General features: G+C 37.3%; 1 protein-coding gene across 9 annotated transcripts in view; it reads left to right on the top strand.

Annotated features, from left to right (window-relative positions):
- Positions 1-21,188, top strand: part of RMI1 (RecQ mediated genome instability 1) — a 226,723-nt gene that overhangs the window by 42,543 nt on the left and 162,992 nt on the right. For 6 of the 9 annotated variants that reach the window (XR_005655580.1, XR_005655573.1, XR_005655578.1 and 3 more), the window contains 3 exons: positions 9,031-9,080; positions 10,974-11,090; positions 14,597-14,673. The exons of 1 other annotated variant lie outside the window; for it this stretch is intronic. The gene's annotated coding sequence lies outside the window, so the exon portion shown is untranslated. The remainder of the gene's footprint in view (positions 1-9,030; positions 9,081-10,973; positions 11,091-14,596; positions 14,674-21,188) is intronic. 2 more of the 9 variants (XR_005655581.1, XR_005655575.1) reach the window with 1 other exon arrangement.

Genomic DNA, 21,188 nt, shown 5'->3' with positions numbered 1-21,188 from the left:
GTCCTGTATTCTTTTTTATATAGCTAGATATCATTTGCTAACATTTTATTTTGCATTCTTGTAAAATTATTCAAAACATATGTTGTTTTCTTTTCTTGTAATGTCTTTGTCTGATTTTGGTATCAGAGTAATGTTGGCCTCATAAACTGAGTTGAGAAGTATTACCTCTTCTTCTATTTTCTGGAAAAAAGTGTGTAGGATTTGTGTTATTTCTTTAATTGTTTGGTAGAATTTGTCAGTGAAATATTCTGAACCCGGAGATTTTTTTTTCAGAAAGTTTTAAGTTACTAATTCAATATTTTTTAATATTTATGGGACTATTCAGATTATCTGTTTTACCTTGATTGAGTTTTGGTAATTTATGGAAGAGCTCCATTTCATCTAAGTTGTTGAATTTATGTGTGTAGAGTTTTTTGTATTATTCTCTTGTTAGTCTTGTAATTTTCACAGTCTGTAGTAATATCCCCTTTCTCATTTGTGATATTGATAATTTGTGACTTTTCTTTGTCAATCTTGCTAGAGATTTATCAATTTCATTGATTTTTTAAAAGAAGGACCTCTTTGTTTTATTGATTTTCTTTATTGTTTTTGTGTTTTCAATTTCATTGAATGCTGTTCTTATCTTTTTTATCCCATTGCCTATGCTTGCATTGGATTTATTTTTCTCCAAGCGGAATCTTAGATTACTAATTAGGGATTTCTTTTCTAAAATGAGCATTTAATGCTTTAAACATTTCTAAGCACTGCTTTAGCTTCATCCCACAAATATTGATAGGTTTTATTTTTATATTCATTCAATATTCATTCATTCGTTCATTGAAAATATTTTCTAATTTCCCTTGAGGCTTCCTTGTCGAATTTGGAAGTGTACTGTTTAATTTACAAGCATTTGTAGATTTTCCTGGTATTAAGGTTTGTTTTATGACCCAGGATATACTTTATTTAAGTGCATGTTCCATAAGTATTTGAAAAGAATGTACAATCTGTTGTTGGATTGAGTGTTCTATAAATGTCAGATAGATTTAGTTGTCTGATGGTGTTGTTCAGTTATTTTATATCCTTGCTAATTTTCTGTCTACTAATTCTATTGATGACTGAGAGAATAATATTGAAGTAACCAACTATAATTTTGGATTTGCCTATTTCTCCTTCAATTCTTTCAGTTTTTGTTTCACAAAACTTTGTTATTAGGTGCATTTACATTTAGGATTGTTATATATTCTTTATGAATTGATCTTTTTGTCATTTTGTAGTGTCTCTCTGTAATTTTCTTTGCTCTGAAATTCACTTTGTTATTAATATAGCCATGCTGGCTTTCTTTTGATTAGTTCTTTCTATCCATTATTTTACCCTACCTATATAATTATATTTAAGGTAAATTTCTTCTAGACAACATATAATCTCATTTTTTTATTCTTCCTAAATCCATTTATGTCCATCTGATGATTTCTGACTTTCGTATATTTAGAACATTTACATCTAATGTAATTATCGATTCTATTTTTATTATTTGTGTTCTGTTTTTTTCCTCTCTGATTTTTATTACTCTGTTTCTATTTTCTTTCTTCTTTTGGGTTATTCGAACATAATTTAGTGTTCCATTTAATTTATCCATTGTATCTGACTATATTTTTATATTTATTTTTAGTAATTGGTCTGGGATTATAAGGCACATACATAACTTGTCACATTCTGTTTAGATACATGCAGTAAAGGATTAACTCAGCAGGCTTGGAATGTTCAAGCCCTGCACATTTCAAAAGATTGGCCCTGGTCAGTTTATGGGTGATAATCTCTAAACTCCTGGAATATCCTGGCTAATAAAAGTGTTTTTTAATACCTGGGGCCTTGGGCCTTTCTAGATAGTTTATGCTAACAATGTGATTTATATGGGGGCTTTGGACCACCCTGTAGCTGTTTGACCTCTTGGAGGGGCTGGAGACTGAGTAACTAACATCGGTCATGTAGGTGCTTCATGACTATGTGTCCAATCGCCAGTAAAAATTCTGGACACAAAGTCTGGTTGGTAATACTATGTATGTGTTGTTATACATTATTGCTGGGAGAATTAAGTGCTGTTTGTACAACTCTACTGGGAGAGGACACCTGGAAGCTTTTGCCTAGTCTCTCCTGGACTCTTTACTTTGCATCTTTACCCTTGCTGATTTTAATTTGTATTATTTTGTTGTAATAAACTGTAACCTAGAGTATAATATTGTTTCTGAGTTCTGTAAGTCTTTCTAGAAAAATCGTTGAACCTGAGCGTGCTCTTGAGGACTCTAACAGAAAGTAGAGGATAGAGTTTTACCATCCTATAAGTCTTTCTACCCTTCCTACTGTTTGTTGTAATTGTCTTAAGCAATAAATCTACATACATTGAAAACTCCATCAGATATTGTTATAATTCTTCCTTTTAGCTGCCATACATATTTTAAAGAATTCAGGAAGAGAAGAATTACCTATTATTTATCCAGATATTTAATATTTCTCTTGCTCTTTATTCATTCTTGATATTTCAAGTTTCCTTCCTCTTTGTCTGCCTTTGGAATCAGGATAATGGTGGCCTTGTAAAATGAGGTTGGGAGACTTTCTTTTGAGTTTTTTGGAATAGCTTGAGAAGGATAGGTGTTAATTCTTTTCTCAGTGTTTAGTAACATTCACCTGTAAAGCCATCTGGTCCAGGAGTTTGTTTATTGGGAGGTTTTTTTTAACTTATTCTGATTCTTTAGCAGTAATCAGTCAGTTCAGATGTTCTGTTTCCTCTTGATTCAGTGTTGGAAGTTCATTCTAGAAAATTATCCATTTTTCCAGACTGTCCAATTTGTTGGCATATAATTGTAGTATTTTCTTATAATCTTTTATATTTCTTTGGTGTCAGTTGTCACTTCTCTTTAATTTCTGATTTGATTTATTTGGGTCTTCACTTTTTTATTCTTGATGGATCTGGTTAAAGATTTATCAATTTTGTTTATCTTTTTAAAGAACCAGCTTTTGGTTTCATTGATCTTTGTATCATTGTTTTAGATTCTATTTTATTTATTTCCACTCTGATCTTTATTATTTCCTTCCTTCTAAGCACTTTGAGCTTTGTTTGCTGTCCTTTTTCTAGGTCCTTTAGGTATAAGATTAGATTGTTTATTTGAGATTTTTCTTGTTTCTTGAGGTAGGCCCATATTGCTATAAATTTCCCTCTCAGGACTGCTTTTGCCATGGCCCATAGATTCTGGGTTGTTGTGTTTTTGTTTACATTTGTCTCAAGATATCTTTTGATTTCTTTTTTGATCTCATTGTTAATCCATTCATTGTTCCGTAGCATATTATTTAGTCCACATGTGTTTGTGTATTTCTGTTTTTTTTCTTGTTGTTGATTTCTAGTTTCATACCATTGTTGGTGGAGAAGATACTTGATATGATTTCAATTTTCTTAAATTTACTGAGACTTGTTTTGTGGCCTAACATGTGGTCTGTCTTGGAAAATGTTCCATATACACTTGATAAGAATATATATTCTGCTGCTTTGGAGTGAAATGCTCTGAAAATATCAATTATATCCATTTGGTCTAGTGTATCACTTAAGGCTGCTGTTTCCTCATTGATTTTCTGTCTGGAAGATCTGTCCATTGGTGTCAATGGGGTGTTAAAGTCTCCTACTATGAGTATGTTACTGTCGATCTCTCCCTTTATGTCAGTCAATAATTGTTTTATATATGAAGGTGCTCCTGTATTGGGTATGAATATGGTTACTAGGGTTCTGTCCTCTGTATTCATCCTTTTGTCATTATATAATGCCCTTCTTTGTCTCTCACTATTGCCTTTGTTTTAAAGTCTGTTTTGTCTAAAATAAATATTGCTACCCCAGGTTTTTCTCATTTTCATTTTCATAAAATATCTTTTTCCATTCCTTTACTTTCAGTCTGTGTGTCTCATTTGATCTGAAGTGGGTCTCTTATAGATAGCACATGTATAGGTCTTGTTTTCTTATCTATTCAGCCACCCTATGTCTTTTGATCGGAGCATTTCATCTATTTATATTTAAAGTGATTATTGACAGGTACATAGTTATTGCTATTTTATTATTCATATTTATGTTCTCCCTCTCGCACTCCCCTGCCTATTCTTCTTAAAGAAGTTTCTTTAACATTTCTTGGTTTGGTGGTGATGGATTTCTTTAGCTTTTTCCTATCTGGAAAGTTCTTTCTCTCACCTTCAATTTTAATCGATAGACTTTCTGGGTAGAGTAGTCTTGGTTGTAGATCCTGGCCTTTCATCACTTTGAATATTTGTTTCCAATCCCTTCTGGCCTGCAAAGTTCCCGTTGAGAAATCAGCTGACAGTCTTATGTGAACTCCCTTGTAGGTAACTAACTGCCTTTCTCCTGCTGCTTTTAAGATTCTCTCTCTGTCTTTAACCTTTGGCATTTTAATTATGATGTGTTTTGGTGTGGGCATCTTTGAGTTCATTTTGTTTGGGACTCTTTTACTTTTTGGATTTTTATGTTTATTTCCTTCACCAGGTTAGGGAAGTTTTCTGTCATTATTTCTTCAAAAAGGTTCTTAATTCCTTGTTCTCTCTATTCTCACTAAGTTCCTTAAGTTCTCACTAAGTTCCTTAAGCATTCCGATTAACCAGTGTTTTGAACTCTGTATCTGGTAGATCTCTTGCCTCCATTTCATTTAGTTCTTTTTCTGCTCTTTAATTGAGACACGTTTCTTTGTTTCTTTATTTTGGCTGCCTCTCTGTGTTTGTTTCTATGTATTAGGTATATCTGCTATGTCATTCACTCTTGTCAGGGTGGCTAGCCTTATGTAGTAGGTGTCCTGTAGGGCCCAGTAGCACAATCTCCCTGTCTACCTGAGCTGGGTGCTCCAGGAGTGTTTCTTGTATGGCCTGTGTGTACCCTCCTGTTGTAGGTGAGTCTTGATCACTGTTGGCATATCAGTGGGTGAGATCGACCCTCAGCCTACTGGCTGTGAGAATTGGCCATGATCACAGCAAACTAGCTTCTGTGAGGGGGCTGACCCCATAGAGCGGGATTCACCCCAGTGGGCTCTGGTGGCTGCTGAGACTACCCTTTGTGTGTGTTGCTTGTGGGGCTAATTGGGTGGTGTTCTCTTGAACCCCCAAAATCAGTTTTGTTGGTTTTGAGGCCTCTTGCAAGGGACTCCCGTGCAGGCCAAGTTCAGCTGCTGCCTGTGACTGGCCTGGGGCTACCTGGTAGGAGCTACAAAGCAATTTGCAGATTGTAGTGGCCTGTTTTGGACCAAGAGGCAAGTGGGAGAGACCACACTATGAACTAAGGCTGGCATCCACCAGTACTGGATCTGGGACAACTCCGCAAAAAGCCCGGGGCACCCTGAGGCCTGCTGCTGCCTGGCAACTGCCCGTAATGGTCAGCTGTGGAAAAAGCCTCCAGCGGTATGAGAGCTGGGTAGGGCAAGGTCTCAGGGAGTAACAGGGTGGGGTGAGTGGTGTTCACCAGGTTAGTGCAAATTCAGGTTAAGCACCAGTGCTAAGCCTGGGGCCACTCAAAAGGCTTAGAGCACATTGAGGCCAATTGCCTCCCCCCCTGAGGCCCACAAACCCCGAGAGTTGTCCAAGAAAGATTACATTGTAAGCCACCACCGGCTGCACACTGGCCGCCCATGGTTGAAGAAACCTCCAGTGGTGCTCAAGTCGGGTGGGGCGAGGTTTCAGGGAGTCACTAGGATGGAGCCAGCAGATTCGATGATGCTGGGGGAGGGCTTAACACAGGAAAGATGGTGTCTAACCTCTGGTCACACAGGAGAGCAGTTGAACTCCTCAACCCAGGGACAGTGGCAGCTGTCCCTTCCAGCCTTCGCCACTCAACTAAGTCTCTCCCTATATGTCACTGGCACTTCCCAAGCTTCTGTCCCTACTCCAGAACCCAGGGTGAGTGCCTGGGAGTGAGAGTCTGTGCGTGGGTCCTTTAAGAAGAATGCCTGGGTTTCCTGCAGCCTTTCATCTCACCAGGATCGATGGAATCCCTGCTGTTTTTCATGGCCAGATTTTGTGGGGATTCTTCTTCCCAGCACCAATACCCTTAGAGCCGGGGAGCCCGGTATGGGGCTAAGACCGCTCACTCCTCAAGGGGTACCTTCACAGCCATGATATCCCTCGGGATTCTTGACTGCCACACATAGGTGTGGCTCCAGCCTGATTTGAATCTCCACTCCTTCTATAAGTCCCAATGTGGCTTCTTCTTGATATCCTTAGTTACAGATCTTCTGTTTAGCTAGCCTTCAGATGGTTCTTCAGGTTGATTGTTTTATTATTTAGCTGTAATTCTAATGTGGTCATGAGAGGAGGCAAGCACAATGTTTACCTACTTTGCCATTTTGACCAGAACTCCTATTTGGTTCTTCTTTATATTTTCTATTTCTTTGATGGAAGTTCCTATGTATTCATTTGTTTTAAGAGTATTTGCCCTTACTTCTTGGAGTACTTTTGTAGTAGTTACTTTTAAGTATCTCAGATAATTGTAATGTCTATGTCAACTTGTTGTTGGTGTCTGTTGATTATGTTTTCTCATGTAAGTTAAGATTTTCCTGGTTCTTTGTATTGCAAGTAATTTTGGAACATATCTTGGAAAATTTGAATATCATGTTATGAGACTCTAGGTCTTGTTTAAATCTTATGGAAAATGTTGATGTTTTTGTTTAAATAGGCTATTGCCACATAGTTTAGGTTATAAGTTCTGATCTGTCTTCTGTGGGTTATAGTTTCAATGTCGGTTGTGTTTTCAAAGACTTTGAAGTACTTTTTAAATCAATATCATGTGTGCACTATTCAGTGGCCAATCTGGGAGCCCAGTGGTCTATCCCATAGTTCTTAAAGTCTATGAAATGCTGCATGTTTATTTCGGGGGTGAGTCCAGGAGTTCATAAACAACTTTATGAGGTCACTTTCCTGAGCTCCTTCCTTTCTGCAATCTCTCTGGTCCTTCACAGTTCCCTGCCACCCCCCTTTTTTTTCTGGTTAGAAAGCTGGAGCTTTAGTTATCACCATCTGCTACATAATTCTCATAATCACACCCACGCTTGGGCACAAGTGGCAGGAGTACAGAGAGAAAAAGTCAACAGGGGTTCGCCCATTCTCTCGGGACCATAGCTCCTCTGATGGGAGAGGAAAGTTTCTATTCTACAGAATTTTAGGTGTCTATGCACCCTCCTGCTGCTCCTGTTGCTGCTGCCACCACTATCGTTGCCGCCACCACCACCACCACCACCACCACCACGCTGCCACCACTGTGGGTTACCTGGGGGTCGGGATATGATTAAATAGAGGTTGAAAAAGAAAAAAAAAATCTCTCTCTCTGAATATTAGAAGTCCCCTGTCTCACTCCTTAAGCAAAAATAGAAAACTTCTCCTGGAGTTGTTCATACTCTAGTACCCATTCCTGGGTTTTGGCCTGCCTTGTGTCTGGGCAGAGGGATACCCATGGAAAAACAGAAACTCTTCTACCTGTCCCCCTTCTGTTATGTTGGTCCTTCAAATTCTGATCTTCTTTCCCAATCTGCCTGCTACTCTACTTTTCAGAGTTTTCAAATAGCTTTTCAATACATTCCATCCAGGCTTCATATCTCCATTCTGTGGCTGAGGCAGAGAGGAGTGGGCTTATTCCATTTTACCTGGAACTGGAACTTTTATATGCAGTTCTTTAGTTTGATCTACAAAATCCCAGGGCAGATAATTTACTAAAAAAGTAGTCATTTCAGTATATATATGAACTATCTTTGATATACTGGTTCTATTCTGTTGGTAATGGAAGTCTGGACTGCTACAGAGAAAACTCAGAAAGGAGACAACACTTACTCTGCCCTCACCACATTTGTACTCCTGTGATACTTGCCAGTGATGCCTTAGAACCTATTAGAACCTATTGCCTGGTACTAATAGGATCTAGGCAAAATTTGAAAGTTGGTCTGATATGTCATGTGGATCCCAGTCTCCCCTTTCCACAGCCTTTGCCAACCTCAGTGGCCCCATGATACTCACTTCATGCAGAAGGGTTCCTGCATCCTTTCAATCCTGGGATGGGTAAATTAGGTCTGATCACATGTGTCAACTATTATGAGTGATATGTTGAGAGGATTGTTATATTTAAGTTTAGAAGGAAATTGTACTAGTTTCCATTATTGATGTCTGTTATGGTCTAGGAAAAGGGCGGTGACAGCAGATGTTCTGCTGTGTTATTTGCTAACCTTCCTATTCTTCTCTCTCACACACAAATTTTATCTGCAAAAATATCTGCTATCCTATTGTCAGGTATATATATATATAGTTTTATAAATTTAAGGTAATTTACTTCCCTCACCTCACATCCTTTTTTATCATCATTAGACTCTAATTGTGGACTAAAGGACTGAACATCTGTTAAAAAAAAATTTCTGGGACCAGTGAGCTATTGTAGGAAACTTTCAGGGAGAGAAAAGTAGTGGGTTCTGGTGGGCAGACTTTCCTTAATCCTGTCATGGTTTCTTGTAAATCCAGTAGGCCAATCGTGTCTGTCTGTGTGTGATAACATAGGAGTCTTCCCTGATTGGAAGAGGCGATGCATGAGCTCAAAGGGCAGGCCAAGCAAATGATGTGGTGCCAGCCATTAGGTAGAATTTATTAGCAGTAGCTGCTATTGCTTTCTTCCTCTAAAAATTGCTCCTTTGAAAAAGTCCCACAGCTTGCAAGGGCAGCCTGAGGAATTTTGGCTTCCATACAGGCAAGGAAAAAAGCACCTGACTAGTAAGAGCCCAACTCACCTGAACATATGTGGGCCAGCTTAGAAGAATGATGAAAATGATAGATTTTGGAATAACACACGTTTGGCTTTGAATCTTGGATTTACAACTTATTAATTGTGAAACTGAGGGTAAGTGCCACTTCTCTGAGGCTCTGTTAAAAAAGCATAATATCACTCTCTGGGTGATTGTGGAGGCCAACTGATGTAATCTGAAGAACAAATGTCTGGCACAGGCAATAGGCACTCAGCTAATGTTAGCTTTTTATTTTCCTTAGATTGTGTGTGGATGTCAACAGTCACTCTTCACCTTGGTTCTTCAAACAAGGTACAAGCAAGGGCAAAATTATGGGCATGACCTTTCTTGGATGGGCAATGGAGTCATCATGTTTTTCATTCTGAAACTAAATCAGTTCCTTAAGTCAAATGTTACCAGAGCTAACAATGATTTAAAAAAAAAAACTTTCATGAAATTCAGAACAACTTTTAATTGTGAGTCTCTTTCTTTAAAACAAAAAAATCACATAAGCAAATGCTAATATTTTAAGAAAATTCTTCTAGGGATCTTAATTGACACATGTAAATGCTATAGTTCAATTTGCATTTAAATAGGCATTCTTAATATTGCCTTTTAAATGGCCTTTATTTCTCTCTTGTAAAACTAAAAATTGATTTTTCCTTTTTAGCAAAATGGGTACCTGCTAGGGTTCATGGTTAAGAGATGTGGTGCAGCTGTTCTTTTATATCTCCCACTCAGTGTGGAAGTAGCCTTGCCACAGCAAGGCAGAAAGGAACAATAGAAATAATATTTTTTAAAAAATGTGCTTCTGCAAAGGATTGATCAGTGCTTCTGCAAAAGATTGACATCAGCATCACATTCTCTCCATAAATGCACAAGGCTGCATAGAAAAATCTCTCCTGTTTACAAGTACAGGCAATCTTCTATCTCAGATTTCTCCTCAGTACCAGTGTTTCCAGTGTTTCTCTTAAAATGCACTGCAGGAATGGGCTTTCTTTGCCTTTTCTCCCTCTATACTGGGATGGGAGAGTTCACTGAAAAAGCCTCCAGTAATGGAATTTTGGGAGATAGAATTCTCATCTGGAATTTATTATCATAGTAACTCCTTTTTTTTTTTTTTTAAATATTGTTATTATTTACGCCTATAGCACCTAGTCTTCCTAGGTGGTCTCTCATCCAAGTACTAACCAGGCCCGACCTTGCTTAGCTTCTGAGATCAGACATCAGGCTTGTTCAGGTTGGCATGGCCATAGATCATGGAATGTGGCTCCACTGGGGCACAGATCCAGGACCTTCTGCATGTAAAGCAGGCATGCTAACCGCTACACTATGGAACCACGTCCCACAGTAATTCTTGCACAGGTGCTTGGCACATGTTCCCAGTCTCCTAAGAAAGGGAATCACAGTGTGGAGCTTGGAATTTATTGAGGTCTCTTATTCAAGTCTGACTCTAAGCCTGCTTATGATCTGTGGCAGGAAATACTAGAGACTCACCCAAATCCACATTCTTCTCTTTATTCTGGGCACACAGCTGGACCATGTTTCTCTGCCTCCTTTGTAGTTAGGTATGGTCTCATGCCTGAGTTTTACCTGAATCTGATATGTCCTCTTTTCAGACTTCGTCCATATAAACCTCCCACAAGTTCCTTGCTCTTTTTTTCCTTCTGGCTGATTAGAATGAGGTGACTCCCAGTGCAATCTGGGAAGCTGCGTGTTGAAGTTGGCAGTGCTTCCTTCAGCTTGGGCTCCCTGAATGAGTGTTCTGCCAGCTTGTTCATTTGCTCAGTACTGTTTCACAAGCAAGAAATAAACTTCTATTTAATTTGAGCCCTTATACATTTGGGAGTTTATTTTCTATAGCAGTTAACCTATCCAAACTATAATTTTTTTCCTATGCTTTCAATCACAATATACATTTGTCAGGGCTATGAGTTCTGCTGACACAGAACCACTACTCTTTTAAGCATCTGGTATAACTCTTGATCCTCATGAATCCCCTTCTCAGAATCTGAAGTCTAGGTTATTGTCTAATGATGCTAAGGTAGTTCTCAGAATGTCCGGCATCTCTACCCTGCCAAATCACTGTGAGGACCTTTCTCTTTCTGAAAACAGTAACAATTTTTATTCAACCACTTATTCACGTCACAATTTGATGAATAAATCATCCATTCATTTTGTTATCTGTTCTCAAAAATGTTCCAGACATAGAAGGCAGTTTACAAGATGAATAAAATACAACAAAATGGCCTGTGAAGACCAGGAGTGAAAAAAGAATGGAAAACAAGGGTAGAATCAACAAAATGGAGCCAGGAATATTAGGTAATATACATAAGGGCTCATTTTGTTAGCCCCTGCCCTCTCTGAAATCTTCCTCCTGAAGCTGCTCCTGGCTGCTTTCTCTCACTTCCTTCTTCATAAATCCTGATGTCTTGGGAGATCATTTCCTTAAACATTTACTGATGGCCTCAGATTTCCATCTGCTCCTATGGGATCCTTGGTAGCTTTTCATCCTCATAAACTTCATTTAGGCAGTTGGACAGTTTTAGTGTGGGAAGGCTTAACTTGGGAAGTCATTTTTCTTATCACTCATGAGGCTGAGTATTTTTTCGTGTACTGTATTTATTTGCCATTTATATTTCTTCTTTTGTGAGTTTTTAATCTATTACCGATTTTTCTATTGGGCTTCTTTTTTTTTATTGATGTATAGGTGCTCTTCACATATGAACAATGTTAATCACATTTTTAACACGTATGTTACAAATATTTTTCCAGTCTGCCTTTCATCTTTTGAAAAATATATATTGCAAGTTATGTCATTAAAAAATTTGTTTCTTTTTCTTTAAATCTTTTATTTTGAGCAGTTTTAGGTTGACAGTTAAATTGGGGGGAAGGTACAGAGATTTCTCATAAACTCCTTGCTCCCACACATGCATAGCCTTCCCTGCTATCAAAGTGGTACGTTTGTTACTCCTGATAAACATACAATGACACATCATTATCACCCAATGTCCACAGTGTACATTAGTGTTCAGTCTCGGACTTGTACATTCCATGGGTTTGGACAAATGCGTAATGACATGTATCCACCATTGTAATATCATACTGAGTAGTTTCATAACTGTAAAAATCCTATGTGTTCTGTCTATTCATCCATCCCACCACCCAATCCCTGGCAACCACTGATCTTTGTACTGTCTCCATAATTTTGCCTTTTCTAGAATGTCATATAGTTGGATTGTACGATATGTAGTCTTTTCAGATTGGCTTCTTTAACTTAATTATATGCATTTAATTTTCCTCCATTTCTTTTCATGGCTTGATAGATTATTTGTTTTACCACTGAATATTATTTGTCTAGATGTACCACAGTTTATCTACTGACCTATTGCAAGACATCTTGATTGCTTCCAAGTTTTGCCAATTATAAATAAAACTGCCATTAACATCTGTGTGCAGGTTTTTGTGTGGACATAAGTTTTCAATCCCTTTGGATAAATATTAAGGAGAGTAATTGCTGGATCATATGGTAAAAGTATGTTTAGTTCTATAAGAAACCTCCAAACTGTCTTCCAAAATGGCTGTACTATTTTGCATCCCCACTATTAATGAAAGAGAGTTCCTATTGCTCCACAAACTCACCAGCATTTGATGTTGTCAGTGTTCTGGATTTTGGCCATTTTGGTAGGCACTCTAAATTTATGTAGTAGTATCTCATTGTTGTTTTGATTTGCATTTCCCTAATAACATATAATGTGGAGCATCTTTTCAGATGCTTATTTTTCATCTGTATATCATCTTTTGAGGTGTCCGTTAAGATCTTTGGCCCATTTTTAAAAATCAGGTTGTTTATTTTTTATTGAGATTTAAGTTTTCTTCGTATATTTTAGATAATAGTTCTTTATCAAATGTGCCTTTTGCAAATACATTCTCCCAATCTGTGGCTTGTCTTCTCATTCTCTTGACATCGTATTTTGCAGAAATTCTAAATTTTAATAAAATCTAGCTTATCAATTATTTCTTTCATGGATCATGCTTATGATGTCATATCTAAAAAGGCATCGTCATACCCGAGGTCATCTAGATTTTCTCCTATGTAATCTTCTAGGAGTTTTATAGTTTTGCATTTTATATTTAGGTATATGATCCATTTTGAGTTAATTTTTGTGAAGGGTCTAAAGTCTGTGTGTAGATTTATTTTTTTTGCAAATGAATGTCTAATGGTACTAGCATTATTTATTGAAGACTATTTTTGCTTCATTGTATTGCCTTTGCTCCTTCTCAAAGAGTAGTTGAGTAGAGTGCTCTAGCATATTTCAGTATGTTTTCTTTTCCCTTCCCATTGCTGGCAGTATCAGAGGATTTTTTTTCCTGATTGGTTCCGTGAGAATCTGGTTGAGCGCCAGAGGTAAATCCACAAAATTGTAGGGATTCTCCCTATTACTAGGTCTTTCTGTTGTATTACTCTCAGATTTGTCCACACTGAGCTTCTAGCAATTCAAATAGAGTTCAGATTTACTTACCCTGGCACTATTTCCGTTGGTATTTTCCACTTGTGAGTTGATTCTGGTAAGCTTTGACTCCTGTATTCATTTGGAGACAATACCTGTGTTTCTAGTCTTGAGGACAATAGTTGCTGTGAGATCCTAGAGATCCTAGAACAGTTTTTTTTTTTTTCCCATTCTGTTTCGCTTTTTAGGATGGAGTGGTGACTTCCAAGTTTCTTACATGCAGAACCGAAAACTAGATGTCAAATTATTATTTTTCACTTCCTAAAAAATTACATCAGCATTCTTATTTGTATAAGTAATACATTATATAGTCTCATAAAAATTCAAAGAATACAGATTACATAAGGAAAATATCCCCTTTTAATCTTTCCTCATGTGTTGTCATTTCACTTCTCTTCTTAGGAAAAAAATCACTTATCAGGTTGGCATGTATCCTTTGAGATATTTAATTTTCCACATACTTACATTTAAATGTTCATATAGGAATCACATATGCATGTATGGAAAAACGGGACCATGCTGTTTACATTATTCTGTGACTTTTTCACTTAGTATATATTTGGAGAACTTTCCATGTTGTGTATCTGGATCCACCTTAAAATATGACTGCATAATATTCCATTATATTGATTTTTAGAGCTTAACTATTCTTTTTTATCTATGAACACTTACATTGTTTCCAATTTTTTATTATTATAAATGGTACTACAATAAACATCTTCATTCCACTTTGAACATTTCTGGGAGCATTTATCTAAGATAGATATCTAGAAGAGGAATTGCTAGATATTTTAAACATTTAAAGAATATGACAACTCTAGCTCTTAATGAGATGGTGGTTTGCATCTCGCATCTGATACGTAAAATGTACATCACAACATAAGGGTACCTCTTTCTTCTGGCTCTTATAGGTACCCATGGCTACATCTATTGAGCCATACTGAATTGTTATAGAGAAATGGTGTATAAAATGGCTGTAATGATTAAAACTTTCACAAGCATGGCCTTAGAATAAATATTGCAACAAACGAACAAGGTTACTCATCGCAGCATTATTTGCAATAGCAAAAGATTAGAAACAACCCACATGTAAATCCATAGGGGAATGATTTAAAAATTCCAACTACGGCATATTCATACAATGGAATGCCATACAGCTGTTGAAAAAACACCAAAAAAAGAATAATTGATATGGAAAGATCTCCAGGATAAACTGCATTGTTAAGTTAAAAAAAGTGCAGAGCAGACTATATAAATGCAAACTTTTATGGAAAAAATGGGAAGGAGATAAAAATGCATATTCATGTTTGCTTCTAGATTCATAAAGAAATTCTAAAAGGATTAAAAGAAATTAATAAAAGTGACTACCTGTTGGAGCGCTGAAGGGAACTGGGGTGAGTGTGATACTTCTCACTGTATACATTTATATATTGTTTGACTCTCAAAATATATGAATATATTGCCATTTAAAATTTAAACAAAATATAAAATATAAATGAAGATAATTATATTTCATCTGAGAAATATTCTCTATCCATTAGTTGGTACAATAAAGAAATGAAAATTATTTCAGACCTCTACACACTTGGGGGATTTGGTGTCTTTGGCTTAGCTGTTAAGTATTTGCAGAGATAACATGTAAGGCAGTGGCAGCAGCAATACCAGCAGCAGCGGTGGTCCCATCTCCTTCAGGGAGCTTTTTTCAACCAGGCAGTTAGGGTTAAAGTGCGTTTGTTCTTTTCAGGCGACAAAGCTAGGGCGCATCAAATCCTTTTGGTGAAACTTCTGTTTTGTTGCAAAGTGTTTCAAACCTGTCCTCATAGTCCATTAGATCAATTAAATATTTTTAATAATTTCAAGGCAAATTGATTCCAGAGAACTAATAAGAGACTCGCCCACAGCTCACTTATTCACCAAAATAATTAAATTTGTTAACAAACGTAAAGTATAGAATTGCAAATATTAAACGGTCTCAGCTGCCATGGCCTAGTTCGTTTTTCTTTCTCATTAATATTAACATCTTTCCCTATGTGATTGTAAGAGTCATTGTCTTTTAAACTTATATTGTGCGTGGAGTTGACAAGGGTTTGCTTATGGTACATTTTTAAAAACAGCATCGTTATCAAAAAGTATTATTGCTGTATCAAGAGAAGTTACATAAATTCAGCCACGATCTTTTAGGGATTTACAATGAAAGATTTATTTTAAACTTGAAGGTTCGTAATATAGTCTCAATAATAATTGTGAAAGTTCTCTGTGGAAGTGCAGCATACAAATGTATGGCATTGTTACATTTTGATGTACATTGTCATGTAAAAATAATATTAAGTAAAGGTAGAAAATGACATAGAGGATGAATGGGCAGGGGAAGATGGATGAAAGTAGTTCTAATAAACATAATCAGCTTTCAGCTAGGTATAAAAGCTCCACAAATGTTCAGGTTATTAACTGATACTCACCAACCACTTGGTAATCATGCATCTAATGGGAACACTAATGGCTCAAGGAACTGTGAGTCAAATTATACAGTTTTATTAAAATGTTTTCTCCACCTGTCTTCAATTATTTAGATTCAATCTAATTTTCCTTCAAAATTAAAGTCTGGGGCTCAGCCAATTTATGTGACTGAACATTCGAAAATAGATGTCCTCTCTACCTGTACGTAACGTCACTGAGAAAGAGTACGATGTGTTTTCCACAGCGCTGTTGTTGAAACACATTTTTCTAAAATTATTAAAATAATGTGCCGTGGAAAAAGCATAATGGAAGCTTTGTCCCTGAATGGTAAAATTTAGAGGGCCTCCAAATTACCTTTTCCTCTCTCCTGTCTCACCTACTACTACTACTCTACTTCTTCAGTAGCTGTGGCAAGCTCTCTTTCATTTTACCTGAACACTTTGGCAGTTGAACACAGACAAAGCCAAGAACAAAGGTCAAAGTCTAAGAGAATGAAATATTTAGGGCCCAGAGTAACAATACGTATTCAACTTGGATAATTATCACAGAACTGTCCTTAAACCTGGAATCTCAGGAGCCATTCAGGAAATAACCCCTTTCTGGGATCTAGAGGTCTGGAACTTATTTTATTTTGATGTGCAGCCCCTGGATATTATTCAGCATTGTTCAAGAACCAGGTACAGCTACTTGTAAAAGGATACATGATGCATGGCTTGCTGCCTTTCCTGGTTGGGGTACCTGGGACTTATAGCCACTGTTAGGCCTGACCACTATCTAGCTTTCCTCCCCACTCCATCTTGTACTGTTTCTTTTCTCTATGGCTCTGATCTTTCCTTCTCTGTCTTTAGTTCCCTATACAAAATCTACCTCTCTTTTAAGGCCTCAATTGTATATCATCTTAGAGGGAAAAAAACATATTTTGATGGAACCAGCATTTGTGAATTTAATCTTATTAGGAATGATCCAAGTTAAAGTAGTTATGAATACTTTTTCTTCAAGGGGTAGATATTGTCCCATTTGAATGGACGATATACACATTTTAATTCTTGAATGTTCATACTGCTTTACCATGCAATTTCTTAATTATTTGCATAAGAAGCATCAACTAAATGAATAATTTGAAAATACTTGGCATTGGAATGCACAATATAATTTTCCCCCCCTTATTTTGCTAATTACCTTTGGTTTGGACTTGTATTAAAATAACTACTTCTCTAGAGTACACACCAAACTGCTTCCAAGGAAAGGCAATCTAGAAGTAGTTGGGATATGGGCAGAAGCCAAAGGGAAATGAAAAATGTTCAGAATCAGAAGACTCAACATTTTAGTCAATTATTTATTTATATCTTGCTATATTCCAAAAACGATTTTGAGGTGGAACAATAACTGTGGCTCATCCTGGGAGCATTATGCCTTTCAAGGCCCAAACGTAAGATTCCGGCTCTGTCCAGTGTAGCATTTTGCTGTCTGATAATAACAATGACAGCAATCATTCCTGGATAGCCCACAGTATCAAGTGCTGTGCTAAATACTTAACATGGCTTATCTCATTCAATCCTCAGATTACTTGTTGCCCTCATTTTACAGATGTTGCTCAGAGAGATTAATTACCTTGCCCAAAGTCTCACAGTTAGTACATGGCAGAAGCATCACTTGGAACCCAGTTTGTGTAGCTCTGAGGCCTGTATTCCCAACACTTTTACCCTACTGCCCTGCTTTTGTTGAAGATAAGTCATGCAGCTATGACTGCTTTCTAGAAAAAAACATCTGGGCATTTTTAAAGTGGATCTCAGAGCCTGAAGCACTGTCTATAGTGAAGGAACCAGGCTTTATTCATGTCAAATTATCCCATCTGAGAAAAGGGTTATATTTGTCTTACTAGGACAGTTTTGAGAAAACAAGTGGAACCTTAAACTTTTGATGATTGCCCAGACACACTGGTTCCAGACAAGTGTAAATTCTTTTTCTTTTTCCCCCGCCTCTTTAATCTCCACCTCTCCGCCCCCACCTCCCACCCCGACCTATGGATGTTGCCGTTTCCCCTTAAGAACTGGATCTTTGAAGGCAGAGGTGTCTCCTCCCACACGCTAGTGGAGTGCACCAGGGGCATGACGCACCTGGGGTATGGTCTGTGGCTCCATCTGGGCCACGAACCCAGGGCCTTGGGCGTGTAAAGCGGATGTGCTAACCATTACACTACAGAGCCACCCCAAGTGTAAATTCTTGAGGTACCATTATATATCTGCATAGTCTTGGCTTGACCAAAGGACCTGGCTGTAGAATGCCTCACCCAGAGTTGCATCTTCCTGTTCGCCACTGCATTCCTTACCTTGTATTATTCCCTGCTAAATGGTCTCCCTCAAGTACAGATCTTCAATTAGCCATGGGCTGTGCCTCAGCCCTGGGATGAGAAGTATCCCTCAGTGGGCCTTACAACTCACCCCACTGCATAGGCTCAGCTCTCCAGTTGTGGGCCATCTTGTCATTGTCCCCCCAGTTCAGCATCCTGGACTTAGCTTCTACTAAGTCTCCCCAGTTACAGTTGCTGAGAACTCAATGATCTTTGACCCTATCTGTGACCTTTGGTGCAATCTCAACCTAAGTGTACCGTCTCAGAGGAAAATTTCTCAGTGCGAGTTCTTTACCTACACACCTTTTTCCATCCTGCTGCCTACCATCCTCCACTCTTCTGTATCTTAGTCATAGATCAATAAATATTAAGTTTTAGCTCTTAGCAACTAATATCAACGCTTCCTACAGTGGCGAAGTTTTTGGTAGTTACTCAAAACTGTTAGAATCAATTATATGCAGTTTTTGATTTTCAGCCAAAACTACAGTAGCGTGAATTTTCCTAAGCATGTGCTCCTCTGCCTTGTGAATATTACTTTGCAGAAAGAGCGCACTGTATCTAAATCATGTCAGCGCAAATCACTACTTTGTCAAGAAGCAGGGACTTAATGCTTGTGTTATTTTAAAATTGTTTTCTGCCTGAGATTGGCATACCTAATTGCTTTTTAAATATACTAGTTAAAGGATCAAACATATCATCGACAGTATTCAAGCGTCTTTGGGTGGGCTGCTATCATTAAGAAGCAAAGTTGGCATTTTCTTCTCTAACCTCGAACTTGATGGTTTTAATATCTAGGCTATTAAATTTACAGCAGGAAGAACTCTGGCGGATAAATCTTTTACCAAAGCAATTTAAGTAAACAATAAAAATAAAGAAAAGGGTAAAGCATTTAGCTTTCAGATAACATATTCTCCAAGGACTGTCCTCTATTTTCGTGGGACTGTCTGTGCAGAGTTGTTTGAAGCTGAAAATGCTGTATTTGAGGTTGAATTTTGTGGAATCAGCTTCTGAATTCAACCCCAAAGCAAGTGCTTTGGCTTCAAGTGTGGTGTTGATGAATTACTGAACAAATTTTGATCGGAGGTAAAAATCTTAAATTCTTTGTTATTATTTCTTTTTTGGGGATCAAGAGTAATCCCCTTGGGAAAAAAAACAGAAAAAATAAAACTGACTTACTTTGCTTCATTTAAAGATATCACTTTGGTCTTACCTTCAAAGCTCAGGGGCCCTGTAAATATTCATTATTCAGCAAACATTTATGGGCCATCGACTACATTCCAGGTACTGGTCTCTGCACCAGGAAGTGTAGTGACCATACCTCAGAAAGACACATCCCTGAGAGCATCTCTGTGTGAGTTTGATGATAACTTACCTGGAAAAACTCTGGCTGAGACTAAAATGTCTTAGGAGAGTTGTGAAAAGTAAAGGCACAAAGGTTTTTTTTCCTTGGATATGTGTTTTAATCTGGATTCTATTTGAAGATGCTTTCCCATTTCTTTTTGGTAAGATATAAAGAGCCCAGGCTGTTTTTGGAGAACGTCCCTACTTCTTGCTTTTGGAAGAAAGTCTTAATACAAAGTAAAGGCACTATTCAAGGCTGGGACTATTGGTGACAAATACTGTTATTTGTGATAAAAGAAATATGCAATTTCTCCCCTCTGGTACGATGTGCATTTATTAGAGCATTTATCAAGTAATTTGGTTTTCCAATACATTACCAGGAATTAGCGAGATTGGTTATGGACTTAATTATGCTCTTCTAAAAAATGTTTTTAGTCTGCTCTCAAACATTTTGAAGTGGATCTTTATTATAGTTACCAAATTGTATGAAAGCGCATTGCTGTCATCACATAAGGGTCACAGGTGGAGCAGAGCTGGGCTAAAATGAAGGGTAATGGAAAAATCCAGTACTTGCGTTTGCTACTTAAATGTCATGGCTGGGTAAATGGATTTCTTTACTTCCTAGGACTCGGCTTCTACTACATTAGCCTGGCAGCAATTAGAGAGGAGAGGTTGCTCTGCAAATTGGCTTGGCGAACCATGTAGTTCATCTTTTTATTGTGCAAAATAGAAAATATGGCTTCTAATCAACCCACTTCAACTTTTAGTTGAAAAATTATTTACCATCCCATCTGCTGAAAGTACCTATGAAATGTTCTATTTGAATTAACTGAGGGGAAGAGGTATTTGTATCAATAAGCTGATTATGGTGGCACAATCTTACTATGGAAGCAATAAAGAGACTGCATTATTATTGAGGTGTCCTTGACAAATTGATTCATGCTTTTAGGAGAATTAATCCACATTTCAAATATAATTGGACTCTTATTAACTAAGTCAGAAATGTACCACTTTATGACTACGATGCTCAAAAGAGATAGGTTTTCCTTTCAAATAGGACATTACTGATTTTGAACTTTTTGTAATCTTTGCATCAGATTCACATGGTTGATCAATCCCTCTGTTTTGTAACTGCTCCAGGATATAACATTTGGGGGGTGCTTAGATGAAAGTTTATCATTCTTATTTCTTTTTTTTTAAAGCATAAGTTAACAGAGAACTCATGTGAGGTACAGGGAAATTTTACTAATTTCCACTTTGCTCATTAGCACACTCAATGATTTAAAAAAGTGAATGAGTGAATGACACTTCTAAATGAAGTGTAATCATGAATTTGAGGTAGTGCAAACTGTTAAGAATAGATGCCTTTAAGCTGTGCCTTAACACGCACACAACAGGCTTTTTTGGGAAAACATTGAGATTTAAGCAGCTGGTTCTGGGAACTGGAGTGTTGTCGGCTGAGAAACCTTGGCCTCATTTGAGAAGAAACTTCCCTCACAGCTCCGAATCAGGTAAACATTGTTTGGCGCCTCAAAAGAAAAAGAATTCTTATGTACCAGGAATCCAAATTTCTGAACAAAAATCAGCAGAGAAGAACAAAACGTCTGTTGAAACCAATTTTTTTTTTTTGATAAGTTCTAATTCTTCTCATTAGGTAAACCAAAATCATAAGATTAAAAAAATTTTAAGGCTCAGTTCTTTAATGAGAAAACGCCCCTCTTTTAGATGTATGTCGATTACATAGTGGAAGATTAGGTGATA

This window comes from Pteropus medius, unplaced genomic scaffold, assembly GCF_902729225.1.
Source record: "Pteropus medius unplaced genomic scaffold, Ma_sr-lr_union100, whole genome shotgun sequence".
Classification (NCBI taxonomy): domain Eukaryota; kingdom Metazoa; phylum Chordata; class Mammalia; order Chiroptera; family Pteropodidae; genus Pteropus; species Pteropus medius.
This window is presented reverse-complemented; position numbering and strand designations above follow the sequence as displayed.